This window comes from Rhinolophus sinicus, linkage group LG05, assembly GCF_036562045.2.
Source record: "Rhinolophus sinicus isolate RSC01 linkage group LG05, ASM3656204v1, whole genome shotgun sequence".
NCBI lineage: Eukaryota > Metazoa > Chordata > Mammalia > Chiroptera > Rhinolophidae > Rhinolophus > Rhinolophus sinicus.
The window spans coordinates 157,821,607-157,838,296 of record NC_133755.1 but is presented as its reverse complement, the minus strand read 5'-3'; the positions used below and the strand labels follow the sequence as shown (position 1 = coordinate 157,838,296).

The 16,690-nt window shown below is 40.4% G+C and overlaps 1 long non-coding RNA gene across 1 annotated transcript in view; it reads right to left on the bottom strand.

The window, feature by feature from the left end:
- Positions 1–9,380: 9,380 nt before the first annotated feature.
- The window catches only part of LOC109447988 (uncharacterized), a 51,907-nt gene continuing 44,597 nt past the window's right edge, over positions 9,381–16,690 (bottom strand). The window contains exons 5-6 of the long non-coding RNA XR_002137450.2: positions 11,172–11,304; positions 9,381–10,779 (exon numbers count right to left, since the gene is read on the bottom strand). This is a non-coding gene — a long non-coding RNA (uncharacterized LOC109447988). The remainder of the gene's footprint in view (positions 10,780–11,171; positions 11,305–16,690) is intronic.

The following is a 16,690-nucleotide window of genomic DNA, read 5'->3' as shown; positions in this document are numbered from 1 at the left end:
ACTTGCTCAAAGGAGAGGTTTTGCTCATGGAGGCTAAGCAAAATCTGAGGCTGGGTCCTTTGTGCAGAGAACAAGAAAAGATACTGTTCCCAGTGAGGTATACCAGTAGAAAGGGGAGAGAATTTACTGACAAGTAGTCCTGGGCTTCCCATGATCCGCGTCCAGTACTGTCTAGTCTTTGTGTAGAGAAAGATGGGTTTTGAGGACATCACATGTCAGCATTCGTCTGGCAAGGAACCTACTTTTCCCTCTGAACTGGAAAAGGCAAACTAACCAGATGCCCACATTTACTAAATAAGGGACTACCACCCCAGAATGCTTCCTTTTCCAGCCCAGTCAGTGGCCGAGCCAAGAGCAGCACTGAGTCTCCTGGTTTATAGTGGCCCCAGTCCTCTCCACCCCACATTGTGGTGCAAGGATCTGTGAAAGCAGGGGTGGGGTGAGATAAAGGGTTCATGGCAAGCAGCATCCATTTGCTTTTCCTAGTCGGCAGCAACCTACCCAGGCAGGCAGCTTGCAACACGAAGCTAAATCTTATCGAGGCAGCATAATGGGAAATACAAACTTTAGAAAGAAAGGAGCAAGCAGGTGACAGCAGGTGCAGGGATATTCAAGGTACTGCAGAGCTCCTGAACACATAATGATCATGTAGGTGTCTGCTTTGTCTCTGCTGTGGAACATTGGGGTAAATTATTAATAAGATGGTTTGTGCAAGTAGTGATGAAAAAGAGACCTGTTTTTGCCTAACAGACTTAAGAAAATGGGAGGCAGGGGGCTTTTGCTTTTCAGTCTGAACTTCAAAAATACATTCAAAGCAAACGTGTAGGTGGTATCTGTGCTCTTCATAAAGAAAGGGAAGCAAAAGAACAAAGGTTGGAAGAGAGCAAGCACCCCTGAGTAAAGTGAGCTTGGAAGAGTGGTATTCTTGATAGTTAGCCCTATTCCCCCAATCCACTTTAACCCTGGAAAATCAGTTTTACATTTTAAGACTAGAGAAAGTTCATTCGGTGAGTTTCTTTATTTTTAGAATAAGGTGTTTCTATTCTTAGATTCTCTGACTTGGACTCAGAGAGATAGACAATACTAGATTCATTTCATTTAGTGGCTTTTTTTTTTTTCCCACTGTTTTTAATTTTATGTTATTTTTATTTTAAACATGTTTTATTTAGTCCACTATTTTTTAGTGGTGAACAATGAAAATTTAAATTTCCAATCCTGGCTTTTTAAGAGAAATTAGGTTAGGAAATTTGGGGCCCATGCTCCTGAGTAGCAATGAATCATCTGCAGTTAAGAGAGGCTATAGATTATGTAATACAGAATTGTACACCTGAAATCTATCTAATTTTACTAACAATTGTCACCCCAATAAATTTAAAAAAAAAAAAGAGAGAGGCCGTCCCTCCTGACGGGTAGGTGCTTTCATGCTGCCTTTGGGTTCCTGCATTGTTGGGCTCCTAAGTCTTCTTATTTACTCACCTGACCCTTCACACATGGCCTTTCCTTGTCCTGCCTCCAAAGATGTTTAAACCTGTTTTAAATATTTTTTCTTCCTTCCGCAAGAGAGCTTAGTTAAATCATTTTTCTCAACACAGTTCTACCTTCTGACCTTAAGACATGGCACAAAGGTCATGGGCCGACAGAGGCACATTGTTGAACATGTTTTTTTAATTTCTACAATTATTATTATTATTATTATTTTAAGATGCTTACATCGTGTTTAGCGGTTAAATATTCATTTTTGCAAAGGAAAAGTCATTGTGTGAGATCTTGCTCCTTCAACTCTATTATCTCTTCATTTCTTGCCTGTCTTAGAAGAGGAAAACAATGGTTATATAGCACCTTTCATGTAAGAGTGTTAAAACAATTAGCAAGCATCAACTAAATTATTTTGAGATAAAATGGAGGTTGTAAGTTTCACAAGCATTATTATTCATATGAAAAAATGTGAGGTCTGCCTATGAGCCATGTACATGAGAGCGTTTGATGAATAACAATTGACTGATGATGTTGGGAAGACAAAGTCATATAATGCTTGACTGGCAAAGATGGAAGTGACATTAAGGCAGCAAGTTTTAATACAAGCTTGGTTTGTTTGCTGTTTCTTATAGACCCCAAAGACTATGCCCTCCCTTGAGGTCTATGCTGGTGAACCCTCCAGGATTAGAGGACATTCTGGACATGAAAAGTTAAAATTTCTGCCAAATCTGTACTTCCCGCAACCACTACTACCTTGCCCCAGCATCTCAGAAGCATAGGATGTGAAGCTCTGCTCCAAGCTGCTGAAGACTTCCAGGATGAGCAGAAACATAGAAGACTTCCCAGCTCTCCAAGGAGGAATAACTTCTCTTCCATCCTCTTCATCTAGTAGAGGTGAACTCACCATGGTTTTGAACCTCAGCTCTGAAGTCTAGTAGCCATATTAATGGACTAGAGGCTACCTCACCCTATCAGAGCCTGTGAGATGAGGAAAACAGCATTTTCCTGAGATGGCTGCTATGAAGGTCTGCGTTGCACTGGACAACTTGTGTGAGTCCCTGTAGATCCATGTGTTAAGCTTTTTTACTGAGCTGTGCTCTGGGAGTTTGAGCCAAAGTCACCACATCAATAGGCTCGGTGGCTACTTGACTTCCTGTAAGTTGTGCCCATGGAGGCACCAGTAGAAGATGAACAGTAAGTGGAGACAGAGATTCAGGTATTTACTCCTCCAGTTTTCTCCCTGCCAGATTGCTGTGGGTTGGGCACGTCTCACACAGAAGCCCACGACTCCTATCAGACAGCCTTCTCCAAACCACTACCCTCTCTGGGTTCCAGCATCGGGGTCCCTCTCCTATCATCAGGGTACTACATTATCCTGTGTGGTTTCCTTAAACTCTGCCCACACTTTGTTAGTAGTTCCTCTGTTGAACTCTCCTCAAATTACCTGGTGGGCCTGGTGTCTCTTTCCTATCAGGACCCTGGATGATATTTATATGAGCAGCTGGCTATGTACTAGAGGCTCAGTAGATGGTGATGATGTTCACTGGCTCTGTAATCATGGTCAGCTTCATAATGTGTGTTAGGCAGCCGTGCTTCTTGTTCAGAAAAGGAGATAACCTGCAAAAATGTGATTCTGCATCTATATCTGCAAATTGGTTTGGAAATGGAAATGTGTGAACAAATTCAGCCAAATAGCACTATATAACAACAATTTTCATCAGGCTAGATATGACCTTTTAAGCTGAAAGAGAATGTGGAAAAATCGGAGGCCCTGGGACCATGAATCGGTTTTGCTTCCTGGAGGATGGGGGAAGCCCAAATTTCTGGAAGAGGAAAATGTGTTCTAACAATCAGTGAGTAGGCTTGTGATGGTCCTCAAGATGTGGATCCTAGTATCACCTGGGAACATGCTAGAAAGGTAAACTCCCTGGGCCCCACTTCAGACCTGCAGAACCAGACAATCAGAGTTGGAGCCCAGCAATCTGTGTTTGAACAGAACCTGCAGGGGATTCTGACGCATGCTGAAGTGTCAGAACCACTGGACGTGGATAGTTACTAGAACTAGGAACAGCCAATATGCAGGAGTCCAGGTAAGCAACTGGCCGATCTAGCAGTAAAGAATTCGGGAGCAGTGGGGTTCAGAAACAAGGAGGCTTGCTTGGGGAACTCTGTCATTAGGGAGTGGGAATTGGTTCACAGCAGGACATCAGTCCCCAGATACAGTCAAGGTACAATCAAGGCAGCACCCCAATATCCCAGGTGCTGGGGTCTAACTGAATAAGTAAGCAGAGCACTGTGCACCGGAAATAAGAAATGCAGGACACTTGTGAGAACTGGGGACCTCAGCAGCCTGGTGTCTGAAATAGCTAGAAACTCAATTATCAGAAGTGAAACTCAAGATGAGGACTGGAGAAGCATGCTGAGTGACTCAATGTTTGGGACATGAGTATTTGACCGGGGCTTTCAAAGTTCCTTGTGCCCCAAATAGGACTGGCCCTAAGAGCCATAATGTAGCTATTTCTTCTGGGGACAACTGGAAGTTTTGGCTGTGAATAGGGGGTGAGTACAATGGCCTAATCTTCAGGCAATACCTAACCTTCACCCCTGCACACCAGCCACTCGCTGGCCAGCTGGCTTTCTGATTTAGCTCATTGTTTTTCAAATTAACTTACACATGCAGACATGTGGTTTTCAGGTTTCAGTTTGTGGCAGAATAATTTATTGAGATATTGTGGAAACAGAGCCAGGAGTGCAGTTTCCAGGCTCTCGGCCTCACGTGGAAAGGTGCTGGCTCAGGTAGTAAACGGCCATCAGCTTTGGCTAGTTGGCCATCAGCTGTAACCAGTGAGCCACTGGCCACTAATATAACTGCTGTGGCTACACTAGCAGCAAATGGGGGGCTAGGAAGAAGACAGTGGCTGGCAAGAACGGACTGCAGTTGGCATGGTGGGTTGCGGGTTGCAGAGAAATGGAAGGCAGGTTGCAGATAGTGTGGCTCCTGTTTCCTGTGTCTCCAACCCTGCTGCCAGCGAGACTATAGTGGTATGACTCCCCTATCTATGGCTCCATGGGTGTTCCTTTTTGGCCTCATCGTGTCCTGCGTTCTTATGTGGGGCGAGGGACCAGAGACCCCGCGTGACTCCCTGCATGACAGATATTACTTGGTATTGTATTCTCTGTGTTTTCTCCTTGCTTTATTCCTAGACATTAGCCAGGCTCCTGGTATGCTCTTGCTTTTGCAGGATTGAGAGCAGAAGCAATCTCTCTGTCTGACATCTGAAAAAACTGAAGTTTATTGAAGGGCAGAGAAGACTGGGAGCAGGGGCAGTGGGACACAGGCAATGCCTTTACAGGCAACAGGACGGGAGAAAGAGGATGTGGTGGAGTTAGGAAAACCCACAGCAGTGGTACCCCTGGCAGTGCCAGGGAGGCGGGTGGACTCTGAGGGGAAGGCCCAACGTACACAGTCACCACAGTTCCTTCAGGCCTTGGGGTACTTGGCTTCTTGAGAGGGTTCTTTGCCCCCCAAATATGACCAAAAAGAAAAGCCCTGGACCTGAAGGACACTTTATTCCAAGGCAATAAAAGCGTCATTTAATCCATAGGCTTCTCATGGGCCTAATAATCTCCTACTGAAAAGTCAGAATCCTGGGGCCTACCCCAGAACTGATTGAACAGTAGCTCTGGGGAGGAGGTCAGATGTCCCCATAACAGATATTTCTGATATAGGACTCCTTTCAGAAACTTTGGAAAAGCTGAAGCAAAATCTGCAGTGCTCTCCTCATACCTGCAGGAGGGTCTTTTCCTTGCAAATAAACATAATAGAAAGTATCTTCGTAAAAATAAGCAATCCGAGTTCTTGGCACCTTTAAGGCCCAGCAACTCATATCCCTAGGAACAAAGCTGAGAAAATTTCCTCAGTCACTCACAGAACCCGTCACCCTGCCCTCACCCCTTTATTATGAAAAAATGTATAGCTGGTGAAAATTAAAGTAGACCCATCAATTGCATAGTCCATGCAAAACATTAGTCAATGACATACCACCCTGATGATTAATGCTGCTACGTGTAGGCATTAGAAATTTTCCCTCAAAGTGAGTTTTTATTTTGTACTCTTGCAAATGTTAACTATTAAATGGGACAGTATTTGGATGAATCAGTTGTGAACATGCCACTGTGCTTAACAGATGTGCATCCACACCTCTTCCCTCCATGGACACTTGGTGTATAATCTAAATACAGTCAGCATCCGGCTTTGTGGTTGCATCATCCTTATGTAACAACATTTATTTCCATGGAAGACATCATAATAATACACTGTCACCCCAGAGGTTACTCCTACGGCCTGTCAGGATCCATGAAGCTTCAGCCTAAATGGGTGGACCCACTGATGAGCTGTACCAGCGGTTAGCAAACTGGATAGAGCCGGAGGATCCAATCTGGCCCACCACCTGTTTCTGCATGGCCCATGAGCTACAAATGGTTTTCATAGTTTTTAATTGTTGGGAAAAAATGTTTTTAATATTTTTTAATATTTTGTGAACATCAACATTATACAAAATTAAAATTTCAGTGTCCATAGAAAGGGTTATTGGCACCCACTCACCCTTACTCATTTTTGTGTTTATTGTCTGTGGCAGATTGTAGGGACTGACAAATTGGATACCACCTGGTGTTTATTGCCTGTCACACTAAGACAGCGGACCTGAGTAGTTGGGATGGAGACCACATGGCCCATGAAACCAAAACTATTTACTCGGTGGCTCTATACAGAAAATCTTTACCAATGCCTGATCTATAAATTTGGAGTTTTCATCTTTTCAGGTGTGTAAATGGGGAGATGATAACAACAGGGAATTTAATAAAGACCTTTGGGAAGTTTGGCTTTTTATTTATAGCAAGCATGGCAGTTTGTACGTATGAGGTCGCTAGGTAAATAGGAGAGGCTTCCCTTTTGGTGTGTTAATATTTACTGTGTTTCCAATAGTACGGTGGTTACCAGAGGAAAAGCTGGGGGAGGTAGAAAAGGGCAAAGAGAGTCAAATATATGGTGATGGAAGGAGACTTGACTTCGGATGGTGAACACACAATGCAATATAGAGATGATATATTATAGAATTGTACACTTTAAACCTATATAATATTATTCATCAATGTCACCCCAATAAACTTAATAAAATTAAAAAACATATATTTGGTGTGTTTCCTTACACATTTTTTCATATGGATACATATTTCTTACCTAACTGACATTATACGATACATGCAGGTATATGTAGACTCTTTAAGTACAAAAGTATATCCCTCTTTTATTCATTCAATAATCATGAATGGTTTTCATGTCAATAAAAATTCTTTGAAAACATTGTTCAAACAACTGGATATATGAGAAGGAGCATCTTACATTCTCTATTGAGTAAGACAATAGCCATAAAAGACTAATCAGAAAAATCATTTTGTCCATGGAGCATCTCTTCCTTGGAGTAAGAGCCACAAGCAGCTGCCTACAGAGCTCAGGTAGCTAATGGACATGTGAGACGGTCAGCTCAAAGAAAAAGGCACTCTTCCACATTCTTTTGAAATGTATGGACTTCTCAGTGTATATTTCATTGCCTTACTTTTTGTGGAGATGTATAAAAAATTCATGTTTCTTAGTTATAGGAAGCACAACAGCAAGACGATAAATGGCAACTGAAAACTGAGCTTTGTAACAGTGAAGACAATAGGGAGTCACAGGGATTGTGACCCACCGGGTACCATATCCCCCACACTAAAGCACAGATGCCATGTGGGAACAGCCAGCATTTCTAGATTATGCAGCATGATCAAGAGTATTACCAAAAAGAGTTGAGCATGTTCTTTTTTGTAAAATCTCTATTTTTAAATGCTGGGAACAATTATCTTTTCATTAGACACCATATTGGCTGAATCTATGGACCAACAATTTACAACTTCTTATAATCTCTGGCAGCAAGGTCCAGCCACCAGATCTCTATGTCTAAGGACCCATTAGCCTGACCAATCAGCCAGATTTGCCCAAGACAGTTCTTGTTCTAGCACTGAAAGTCCCAGCGTTCAGGAGACTACTTGAGTCCTGGGCAAATCTAGAAGGTTAGTCACCTCAGTCAATTTCACCTGACTCTGATTTTTTTTTTTAAATTTGATACATACACACACACACACACACACACACACACACACACACAATTTGTTTGCAAACTTATGATGAATGATTGGCTTTTTGAGTTTTTTTCTTCTTTTTTACTTTTCTTTCTACTTAGCAGCTTTGGTTTCTGATAAACAGATCAGGATGTTGAAAGATCTGGATTGGTCACAGATGTTCCATTCCATTTCTGGATCCATTTTATCAGCTGCACCTGCAAGTTACATTGACTAGCAAATGGCAAAACCAATAATGAAACTCGATAGCACATCAAGAAACTGACAGCAGACACTGATAGCGTTCTCTTAATGAATAATCTATCCCAGGTCAGGCATTAAAAAAAAAAAAAAGGATTATAAGAGCAATAGAATTACCTAACATCTGTTCTATCTATTATAGGTTGAGCTGAATTAGGATACTAAACAGCTAACAAGGGTGGCTCCACTGCCATGGAGCCAATGAAATGCTTGGAGATGCAAGAGAATCTGCCCTTCTTACAAAGAGATACCCTTGTTCAGTTGATGGTTTTGTCCCACCAATCGCTTTTATGATGGGTACTGGGTCCACCTTGCTCTATCCCCACTCCAGGCCCCTTTAAGTGTGCTGAGGCTAAAAAGCTAAAACTGCATTTCCCAGGAATGGTTTGCAGTGCTGTTCTATATGTGATTTAGGTACCTCCTATTAGATGCACTCATACATGACTGGCTCAGAACTGAGTCACGTGGCAGGACAGGCAGCGTACAGGGCATTCGCTTTGCTGGTGTAGACAAGAGCAGAGAGGTGGGAACCTGCACCTGGCATCATCCTGATGCGATAGCTTCCTGATCAGTGTAGAAGCGACGGTCCCCCCTTATGACCTGATTCTACAGTGGGCTTGAGGCTTATTCCTGGTAACAAATCCTAGATCTCCTCCTCTCATCTCCTAGCAGTTTGGAAATTATCAATAGTCCTTAGTAAATACCATTCTACTTATGGTAGTCAGAGAAAATTTTACTCTTTTCCATAGGAATCCTGATTAATATATTGAATTGCCCATTTTAAGTTTTCTTGAAGGCTATCACATTAAAAATTATTAAAACTAGAGAAATGGATAGTACTACATTTCTTGTGAAATTCCCTACAGTCCATGGGAAGAGGAAGAAGAAAGGAAAAGGTTAAAATCGTTCAAAATAATAAAGCCTGGATTATTGGATCATCAGTGGCCATTTCACATTTTCTGATTTTTCTACCTAAGGATTATTGGTTTCATGTCCATCTTCCCTCCTAGACTGTAAACTCCTTGAGAACAGAGGGCCACATTTATTTAGTCAACACTATGTGTGATACCTAGCATAGTTCTGGCTTATAGTAGACGCTGGATAAACATTATGTGACTGTCTAAAGAGATAGGGGCAGTTAATGAACATTTCAAGGTAGGATGTGTATCTGTTCAGTAATATTAACAGTTACCATTTATCAAGCACTGCTAAGAGAATGGTTTTATGCTAGTCTATATATATATATATATATATATATATATATATATATATATATATACATATATATATATCTTATTTCACCATTCTATGGAGTAGGTTTTATTACCTTTGTTTTACACATAAAGAAATTGAGTCTCAAAACAGGTCAAGTAAGAATCATAGTTAGTAATTGTGTTTTTATTTAAACCCAAAAATTCTGATTTCAAAGCCCAGGGTTTGGTTTCTATTACACCCACACATTCAGTTTGAGGGACTCAGTGTCTTTTGAGGCAGCTACGAATCTCTTCACAGTGGCTCAATTGTATAGGAAACCCAGAGCTTCTACAATACCTTCTTCAGTCCATAGGAAATCATTTTCAAAGGATTTCTGGTATTTGGCTGCATCTGTATATGGAAATACTCCTTCATGTAGGGGGCTTCTCCTTTCCACTCATAGGGTCATACCTGGAAGTGGGGAGATCTACCCACACATGTTCTACTACAGGCTGAGTCTCTACTCTCAGAATGCCTTTATGATTCTGCCAACAAAATTCTGAGGACACCCACACTAATTTTCTGTGCAGGAGTTCTTTCTGTGCAGGAGAGAAAACTTATTTTGCCCAAGGTTTATTTCCATAGCACAGTCATATTCACTTTGAGACTGCTTATGGACTCAAAAACCCCTTTTGGGAAGGGAATAAGATGTACAAATTGCCAGTTATAAAAACAGTCACAGGGATGTAAAGTACAGCATAGTCAATGATATTATAATAACTACAAAAATGTATGGTGTCAGGTGGGTACTAGATTTATTGGTGAGATCGCTTTGTAAGTTATATAAATGTCTAATCACTATGCTGTACACCTGAAACTAATATAATATTGTATGTCAACTGTAATTGAAGAATTGAAAAAAAAACAACCTCTTAAAAGCCAGGGTGACACAGAAGGAACTTGGTTTGTTCTGTCACACTTTATTATTCATTCATATATTCATGCATGTATTCAACAAACATGTACATAGCCTTGACTCCCTGTAAGACACTGTCAGGAGCTCCATTTAAATGTAATAGTTTTAGCTCTTCAGTCACCACAGTAAAACGAGGAAGGTTGAAACACGCTGTTTTGTAGTAAACATTTTAAGTGTTTCCATCTTTGGACCCTTAAATCCTGCTTGTATGACTATAAGAAGTAGTTCCTTTCTTGTAGAAACATTTGGACGAAGCTTAGTCATAAAAATACGTGTACCTTGAACTTGAATGTGACTCATCATCTCCCAGCTTGATATAAAGTGTCCCGTGGCTACATATCAAGTCATACCAGTTCAGAAACATGCCCATGACGTCCAACACAAAATCTAATATTTCGAATGTAATATATTGTCTCTGCTTTCTGAGATTTCTTAGATCCTTAGATCCCATTATATTAACAAAGGTTTGCTTCTCTCCTGGTCTGCTCATCAGCGTGCAGGCACTGATATAAAAAAAAAATGCCCAACTCCAGCAGATTTTAAATGAGATATTTTGCTGGAACCACTTTAAACGAAGAACAATTTTCCCTGACCTTTTCGCCCAGCTGTCCTCCTGAGAGGGTAACATGGATACCAGCTGATGATTCATTATGGATTTGAGTCCAGGTGTAGAATACACTCAAGCAAGGGATCGAGGCTCATTATAGTTATACCTGCAAGGAAAAGTTACTGCAGTTCAAGGTCTATTAGAAAGATTACAACTTGCCCATAAAAATTTTGCTTTGGGCTGAACTATGGCGTATGAGTTTCTAGTCCGTAAGTACCTTAAAATCAGAAAACTCAATTAGGTACTCCTAAATTAAACGGCTGTTAATTGGCAGAGAATTGAGTTTTGATGTTTTAAAACTTCTTGCCAAAAGCTTCAGAGACATTTTAATGTTTAAACATATAGTGAAAATATAGCATAGCAATTAGAGTAAGAAATCTGAGAAGTCAATTTATGTTCGGCTTCCTGCCACTCCCCTCCCACCTCCCTAACTATGGGAGCCATTTCTTAAATACTTCTGCCCTGGTATTTCTCTAAATGAAAAACTGCAATATTTACCCTTTCCCAGAAGGTGTCAGGGAGCCAACTTAAAGACTCAAATCCTCTTTTCAACTTCAAGCACCCTTCCAAGGAAGGAGGCCATCACAAAGTCTTCCATCTCTCAGGTCCTCAGTGATCACGGAGCATAGACCTACCCAACCATTCAGGAAACAGGAAGTCAGCTGCCAAGCTACTCTTACTGCTGTCTGCCTGCAGCAGAAAAAGGATTTCACCTTTTGCTAATTCCCAGCAGAGAGGGGTTTGTGCCTCAGAGAGAATAATGGATTTAATCGTTTTACTGACCCAGGTTTGAAACCTAACTCCCACTTTCTGACTGAGTGGACCTTTTTCTTGTTGGTGAAGTCAGGGTTGCTAGTTCTGAGCAATGACGTAAAGTGCCCAGTGCATGGTGGACAATCAAAGGCAACTGCAACAGGGAACATCAAGTGAAAGAGTCTAAACCTGTAACAATCCACTGGCCAGCCTTGCAGGTAGGTCTCCCTGCCAGCCTTGGGGAGGCCTCCCATTCCAGGAAAATCAAGTCCATACAGGCAGGAGGGTTTCTCTCACCGTCATGCAGAGAAGCAAATGGAGTAATTTGGATTGGGAAAATATATTCAGACATTGCTTTGGAGAAGATGCTCCAGGAATGAAGGGTATTTTTCATATCCTGGGAAGATCATATTAGGATTTCTCCAAAAGAAAGCATGACTTTCTTTTTCTTATATAGTTTTCCTAATGAGTTCTAATATAACTTTGCTTATTTAATGGGAATACAATGTGCAATTCTGTATTTCTTAATAATACTCTAAGGAGCAATGATAGTGAAAGCTCAGAAAGCTTATTAAGACTAATACCCAAATGTGGTTAAATGCATTAAAAAGCCTTAGTAAAGAATATGCACTATTGATCCCACTCACAGTCTTGGCTTTTGAAGAGGGTCCATTAAGGCACAGCATGTTATTAATGCAAACTAGTCCCCAGTGCATAGGTCTCCTCCATCTTGAAATGAGGTGGCATGAAACTGAAGCAGAAAACGTCTGGAAATTGCTGAATAATTACAGTCTTTTTTCTATCTATGTTTTATTTAATTTACCTACATAGAATTTTCAATACTTATTGTCTCATGTGCAAACAACAGTTTGCAAATTGGTTAAAGGATATAATAAAATATTTTTTTCATATATCGCAAAACAATTACTTTGTCTTCCTTCCTAGGGGCCCAATGAGGACAAATAATAGACGCTAGGACAATTTAGATGCAAATAAAGTTTATATTACTGAATCCTCATGATCCAACATTTTATTTATCAAGAAAACTTCTAGACTATTCATCTATATAAGAAACAACCTCTCCCTCTAATTATAATTTTATTCCCTGATGAGCAGCCCATCAAAAATGTTTTCAAGCATTTTCTGCTAGAGATGACAAAGGTTTTTGGTTTTTTTTCTTCAGTAGATTTTAAAAATTGAGGTGAAATTCACATGATATAAACTTAGGCCATTGCATTGTGTACAGATCAGTGGCAATTCATAGATTGACAATGTTATCCAATACCACCTCTATTAAGTTCCAAAACATTTTCATCACCCCCAAAGAAAACCCTGTATACATTGAGCAGTTATGCCCTATCCCTTCACCGCATTCCTCTCCCCAACCCTTGATGACCACCAAGGTTTCATCACTTCAAAGTTGCTTACAGACAATTAGAGGAAGAACTTTCTGTCTTTACCATAGAAATGGTAGTAGTGACCTGGGCACTTGATAAATATGGAGATTCCTGGGCCTCTGCCCAAAGATATCCAATGCAATCCATACTGCATATCAGCCTAGGGGCCATTTCTCCAGACCTCTGAACACACTAGGGAGCGTTCTCTCTACCCCTAATACATACCTTCAGCCTAATAGGGTAATGGAACTGTGAAGAGAACGCCCTTGTGAGAAGTTTCCTTTGGTGGAAATGGCAAGACAGGGTGCAGGAGAGAGTCAGGTTGGACCAGGGGAGGGTTTGGAGGATGGTGCAGTAGTGTATATGCTGGAGTACAGATGTGTGCAGTTAAGAAGCTTCTGTTGGAGTGTCATACTGAGAAGGAACAAAAGCGGGAAGATGGGAGGAAGGAAAAGAGGCAGGGAGGAAAGGAAAGAAGGAAGGGAGTAAGGAAGGAAGGGAGGGATGACATTCAAGGTATCTGTGATCAACTTTTGGCAGAAGGAGAGCTGCTTGCTCATTTTTTTTCAGGGAGAAAGGAGAAGGCAGGTACAAATGCAGGCAGTTTGTGGATATGGTGGAGGGGAGGTAAGGTGCTTCTTGACTAATGTGTTCAGCTTTCTCTCCACAGCATAATACATGATTCATTGCTGAGAGTGGGTGGTCGGCGTGTGGGAGTGTATGTGGTTCTTTAGAGGAGAATGGAAAAGGCATGAAGTTGCAGAGAATAAGAGCAAGCTTCCTAGAGAAGCTGAGCAAGTTTGCAAGGTAGTGCTGAGGGTGCAGCTGAGGTTGTAATCACGAATGTGCAGTACTTCCAGTTCTGCTGGTTGTGGGATTTTCTTAGTAGGCCCACCTCCTCAGTACAGTCAAAGCAAAGCAGATGTGGAAACTCATCTGTGGTTCGGGGTCACCAAGAAGAGAGCAGACTAAGGGAGTGGAGGCATTTGTAAAAGAAAACTCAGACTCTCTCAAGAATACATTGAACTTAACAGAGAAAAGCTTTCATCGTGGGTGAAAATGATAGGAGCTGATTGTTTTCCCCATCCTCACCTGTAGCTCGTCTCTATTCCATTCCCTGCCCAGCTTCATGACAAATATTCCTTTCCCACAGTGCACATTTTTAATGGCCTTTTTAAAATACACTTATCATGAAAAGATAATTCACATAAGAACTAATGTGATCTGATAACCAAACTGCAAAAATAGTTGCAGCATCACTAGCAAAGAAATTAATATGTATTTGTTAAACTACAACTAGCTTTATTTGTTTCTTATAAGGAAGATGTGTTGCATTTATATGTCCCGACTCCTTCTCATCCATTTTATAACCAAATCCTCTTCCCCTACCCATGTACAGGAGGGACTTCCATTTCCCTTGATTAAGGTTTCCATATGGAGAGACTTTCGTCAGGGATACCCCGGACCTTCTTCCCACATCCGGTCCTCCCTAAGCAGGGGAATGAGTGATTTATCTGAAAAAACTGAGCTTTCCCACTCAGACTCTTTTTCTCTTGCCTGTTTTTATGAGCCAACCTCTCTACAAACTGTACATGTCCTAGTCTGTTCTCTGTCTTATGCAAGGGGCCTGCTCCTGGGGGAGACCAGGAGTACAAAGCTGCATCCCGTGACTAAGCAGGCAAATCTGTTTAACTCAGGGCTGAAGAATTAGCAAATCCACCTGCTGTGGAACCATATTTTCTAGGTTTACCAGTAATAAAGCTGATCTTTTGGTTTGTTTTTTGTTTTTTAATCCCCTAAAGTTCTATTGCTTATTGCCCAGGACAGAGCTCAGAGCTTGCCAAGATTTCTCAGTTTGTGGCACCCTTGGTGTCTCAGTAATTTCGTCCTGGTGCTCCTAGGCCCAGGGAGACACCTAACAATTCTGTTTATTAAGGAGTTAAGGTCCAAATAACTTAATAAGTACTTATATCCAAACAATTTACTAGCCATTTGAAAAAAATGTGTAATTTGAGAGAAGAAATAATAGCTATTTTATTCTAAAACAGTCACAATTACTTACTAATAGGGTATGTGTACCTGTTGGGCCCTACGCAGTTTCTGAAATCAGACTATACAACACCACCCTCATTTCCTGTTCCACTTTGACTTTCATGAGGGACTTAGTTTTGATCACAGCAATTAGCAAAAAACCAGCTTCAAAAAGATATGATGTCATCAAAGAAATGTAATGTGATCTCATTTTGAGACTGTGAGCTACCTTGAGCTAATAGTTCATGTGCTATCCAACAGATGTTGAATATCTGTTTCCCCCTGAAAGAAATTTTTTTAGTGGAATCCAGGGGTTCATGACCCTTTATACTGTAGGACAACCTCTCTTTATGAACACGTTGTATTCCAAAAGTTTGTTTGCTTCAGGCTGTTTGAAATTAAAAAATATATTTTTCAATAGAAATTATATTGAATTACAATAAGGTCATTACAGTGAGGTCATCCCCAGGCCAAGCCAGGCCAAATGCATACTAGAGTAAGACTAATGCTGTACAAACCTCTGAACATTCAGGTATATGAGTCAATTAGAACAAATGGCTGAGGACATCTCAGATTTTGTTTTAATTCTCTGCACATCTATATTCCACAAAAACTTAAGAGCAAGCTTAAGTAGCTCTATTATGTGCCCATGTTAGCATCCATGTATGTTAAAATAAATACACAGAAAAGACTAAATTTGTTCTTCATGTGGTTGACATATACCTGAAAATGCCTCCCCACTATGCCACTGCATTATTTAGAAGGTAATACCATAAATTCATGCCTAAAGTTCTATTGCTTATTGTGCAGGACAGAGCTCAGAGCTTGCCAAGATTTCTCAGTTTGTGGCGCCCTTGGTGTCTCAGTAATTTCGTCCTGGTGCTCCTAGGCCCAGGGAGACACCTAACAATTCTGTTTATTAAGGAGTTAAGGTCCAAATAACTTAATAAGTACTTATATCCAAACAATTTACTAGCTGTTTGAAAAAAACTACACACTTGCGTAGTGGAACACTTGCTTAAATGCTCTTGTAGAAACTAGATCTTTTTTTTTTTTTTTTTTTTTTTGGTGGATCAGATCTATTGTTTTTTAACTGAATACCAATTTGATCAATGTTCCATTACAATATTCAAATGAAACATTTTCTAGTCTAAGTTTTCCAGTATAAATATAACTATCCAGCACTCATTTCTGCATTGTCAAAAACTCAGAGAAGTTACTATATGACAAACTATTAGCATAACTCATTTAATGTTTGAACTTGCCTTAGACTAAGATGTTCAAGCTTACAGACACTGTAATGAGAAAGGTCAATAGCTATAGATCACTTTTTCTAGGGGGTACAGTACGAGACATCTTCCAGACTTATTCTCATTTAATTCTCACAAGTCTGGGAAGTAGGTATTATGTTCAAAACTTTACATACACTATAACTTCTTAGGAAGATTAAACAATATTTCACAGTTACCAAAATAATATTTTTTTAACTGGCAAGTAATTTGAAGTTGTTATTATAAAGCTGTTAGGGTGAACCAGATATTTTACATTTGCTGAAGTCCATGAAGGTTAGAGTTTTGATGCACTTAATTTGTTTAAACTATTCAAGTTCTTTGGTTACAAAAAATAAAAACATATTCTGGTTAACTCAAGTAAAAAATGAAACATATTGAAAGGGAGTAGCTCCTAGAACCAAGAGTAAACCACTATAGTAGATCATTGGAAGAATGAGATATACAAAAATTCCCATCACCTAGATAACAGGAATTAATGGACCAGTTTCTTCAGGAAAACACTATAGATGATCATCTCTGGTCACTTCCTGTTGGTAAGGCTCAA